The sequence below is a fragment of the Pongo abelii genome, chromosome 7 (assembly GCF_028885655.2).
Source record: "Pongo abelii isolate AG06213 chromosome 7, NHGRI_mPonAbe1-v2.0_pri, whole genome shotgun sequence".
Lineage (NCBI taxonomy): Eukaryota > Metazoa > Chordata > Mammalia > Primates > Hominidae > Pongo > Pongo abelii.
Window position 1 is genome coordinate 160,354,519 of NC_071992.2, and position 4,138 is coordinate 160,358,656.

Sequence of the window (4,138 nt, forward strand, 5' to 3'; positions counted from 1 at the left end):
TCTTGTCGTGTTGCCCTGAGCAGGGCCCAAGTCGTGTGAAATGGATGACAGCACAAGCAACTAAGACTCTAAGAAAAACCCTGGCTTTCTAAATGGAGGACTCCTAGGGGCCTGAGTGTATGGGAACCCCACAGAGCAGAGACTTGGAGGAGGGGCCTCCACGCTGAGCATGAAACAACACAAGCTCGGTGCTTGCCTGAGCTGAGCAGCATGTGTGGGGAACATGCCGCACAGCAAAAGCCTTGAGAATGGAGCCAACATGGATCCACTGCACACAGAGGCTGGGATGAGGCTTGTGGCCTGACCCAGCCGGGATGAGTGCCCGCCAAAGTGAAAATGCCAACGTTCTCAAGCGTGTTCTCGCAGGGCTCAGAGCCTCGCATCTGATTATTTAAAATATCCAGGATACAACCCCAAATTACCCAACATGCCAAGGACTGGAAATTGGATCCGGTCTCAGGGGAAAAGACAGACAGTTGCTGGCAGAACCCCAGGACTCAGATGCTGGAGGGACCAGGAAAAGATTTCACAGCAGCAATTCCAGCCCGATGCTCCCCGAGGCAAGAGTGGACACCCCAAGAATGAGTGAAAAGACAGACGTTCTCAGCACGTGGAAATGGTAGAAGTGAAAAACATATTACCTGAAGTAAAAAATCACCTGAAGTAAAAAAGCTGGCCAGGCACAGTGGCTCATGCCTGTAATCCCAGCACTTCGGGAGGCCGAGGCGGGCAGATCGCTTGAGTCTAGGCGTTTGAGACCAGCCTGGGCAACATGGAGAAACCCTGTCTCTACTAATAATACAAAAATTAGCCAGGCGTGGTGGCACACACCTGTAGTCCCAGCTATTCAGGAGGCTGAGGCATGAGAATCACTTGAACCTGGGAGGCGGACTCTGCAGTGAGCCGAGATCACGCCCCACTGCACTCCAACCTGGGCAGCAGAGTGAGACTCCATCTCAAAGTAAAAAAAAAAAAAAAAAAAAAAAAGGCTCACTGAGTGTCTCAATAGCAAAAGGGGGATTACAGAGGAAGGAGTCAGTAAACTTACAAAGAGATCAATAGAAATGATCTAATCTGAAAAACAGGAGAAAAGATTTTTTAAAAAAATGAACAAAGTTTCAGAGAGCTGTGAACACTATCAAAACATCTATCATTTTTGTATTTGAAGTTCCAGAAGGGGAATGGAAAGATATTAGTACATAAAACATTTATTTTGAAGAAATAATGGCAGAAAAGTTCTCCAATTTAGTGAAAGATATAAACTTATGAAAATCAAAAAGTTTGGCCAACTCCAGATGGGATAAACTCAATCAAATATTTTATGTATTTATATGTGTAAAATTCCTCACCAGCAGAATTTATTTACTTTTTTTGAGATGGACACTCACTCTCTTACTTAGGCTGGAATGCAATGGTGCAATCTCGGCTCACTGCAACCTCTACCTCTTGGGTTTGAGTGATTCTCCCATCTCAGCCTCCTGTGATTATAGGCAACACCATGCCCAGCTAATTTTTTTGTTTTTAGTAGAGACAGGGGTTTACCATGTTGGCTATACTGGTCTTGAACTCCTGACCTCAAGTCATCTGCCCGCCTTGGCCTCCCAAAGTGCTTCACCTGCCGACTTTAAAAGAAAATGCTAAAGAAAGGTATTTAGCCTGGAAAGATATCGGAAGGAACCTGGAACTTCAGGAATGCAGAAAGAGCAATGGAAATAGTATATATTTAGAGAACCATAATATGCTGTTTTCACTTTTTAAAAGAAAATGCTAAAGAAAGGTATTTAGCCTGAAAGGAAAGATACCAGAGGGAACCTGGAACTTCAGGAATGCAGAAAGAGCAATGGAAATGGTATATATTTAGAGAACCATAATATGCTGTTTTCACTTTTTAAATCATTAAAAATATCTGGTAGTTCACGCCTGTAATCCTAGCACTTTGGGAAGCCGAGGCGGGTGGATCATGAGGTCAGGAGATTGAGACCATCCTGGCTAACATGGTGAAACCCCGTGTCTACTAAAAATACAAAAAATTAGCCGGGCGTGGTGGCGGGTGCCTGTAGTCCCAGCTACTCAGGAGGCTGAGGCAGGAGAATGGCGTGAACCCAGGAAGTGGAGCTTGCAGTGAGCCGAGATCGTGCCACTGCACTCCAGCCTGGGCGACAGATCGAGACTCCATCTCAAAAAAATATATCTATATATCTATCTATGTCTATATCTACATATCTATATATCTATATCTATATCTATATATCTATTACTGTTGAGGCTGGGTATGGTGGCTCACGCCTATAATCCTAGCACTTTGGGAGGCCAAGGTGGGCAGACTGCCTGAGCTGAGTTTGAGACCAGCCTGGGAAACATGATGAAACACCATTGAGTAGAGACTAAAATACAGAAAAGCCGGGCATGGTGGTGTGCACCTGTAGTCCCAGCTGCTTGGTAAGCTGAGGCACGAAAATCGCTTGAACCTGGGAGGGAGGCAGAGGTTGCAGTGAGCCAAGATTGCACCACTGCACTCCAGCCTGGGCAACAGAGCAAGACTGTATCTCCAAAAAGAAAAAAAAAATCTATACTGTTGAAAACAAAATTGCCACATTACCTGGTAGGATTTTCAATGCATGTAGATGTGATAACATGATAAAGATAGAATGGGGGGTACGGGATGTGGAGGAAGAGATCACATCTCACATGAAGTGGCAGAGCAGAGACTCTAAGAAGACTGTCAAAAATCCTAAGTATACTGTAATCTCCAGGGCGACCAATAAAAAATTGGAAAACAATAGCCCAAAGCCAGTAAATTTAAATGGAACACTAAAAAATATTCCAATAATCCAAAAGAAGGTAGCTGAGGGAGGGGAAATGAACAAAAAAACAGAGGGAAAGGAAACAAAGAATAAGTCCAAACACATAAATAATTACATAAAATGTAATGGTATAAACGTGCCAATTCAAACATAGAAATTGTGAACTTGGATAAAGATAACCCCACCCATTAATATGCTGCCTAAAGAGGCTCACTTCAAATATAATGAGAAAGGTAAAGGTAAAAGGACAGAAGAACGTGGGTCCCATCACCACTAATCAGGCATGCTCATTCCTGCTTCAGCATTGCTGTGAAGTTCACAGCGAGAACTTCTGCAACACAGGCATCGGGCACACACACAGGACTTGCTCAAGAACAATAGGAAGAATGTGGTTGAAAGCACCCTGCTGATGCCTTTCCTCCACTTGTCTTTGAAGGTTCTCCCTGTCCCCCTTTTCAAGGCTAGTGCTCTGACTGCATCCCCCATCCTAGCCTTCATCATTGGTTGTACGCGGTCTTATTCAGACAGCCATAAAACCTGGACAAGAGCTATTAAGTGGATTGTGCTGAGTGACTACTCTGACATCTGTGAATGTTAGCACATGTGAATAAAACCCGGACAAGAGCTATTAAGTGGATTGTGCTGAGTGACTACTCTGACATCTGTGAATGTTAGCACATGTGAACCTCACTACCGTTTCTATTTTCTGGTGATCCCCTGCCCCATCAAGCCCACCTGCAGATGGGCCAAATGCTCCTGCAAAGGCCGCACAGACCCTAGCAGGGATTTTCTAGAGCCTGGGAGACACATTTGGATGAGTTACCCTGGTGTCATTTCTGCCCTGAGGCCAGTGGCTCTTCACCCAGAATGTCCAAGCCCTGTCCACTCTATCGGTCCTCGCTCCAGCCAGTCCAGCACAGGCAGTGTCCTCCACGGCATCCATGCCCAGCCCGCGGGCCCCGAGGAGGCCAGCCACACACAGCCACCAGGCAGAACACATGGATTCTTGCTGTGTTCTGCTACCACTGGAGACCAAGTGGCCCAGACGCCACAGGCAACCCATGTGTGGAGTGAATGAAGGGGGGACTAGCAAGGGCTTGTGCTTTGTCACCTGCTCCAATTGCCACACTTCCATTAACAACGAAAGTTCTTGGTTCTCCCAGAAATCTTAGAGCAAGACTTAACTGCAACCTATGTGCATACGATTCTGAGATACGGCTCTAGGAACCCTGGATTTTGGACGGCTTGCTTCCCTTGTTTAATCTACTATCTCTATATTAAGGGTATAAAGATTGGTGATTGAACCTTCAAAAACCTGAAACCAAAAACAAAAG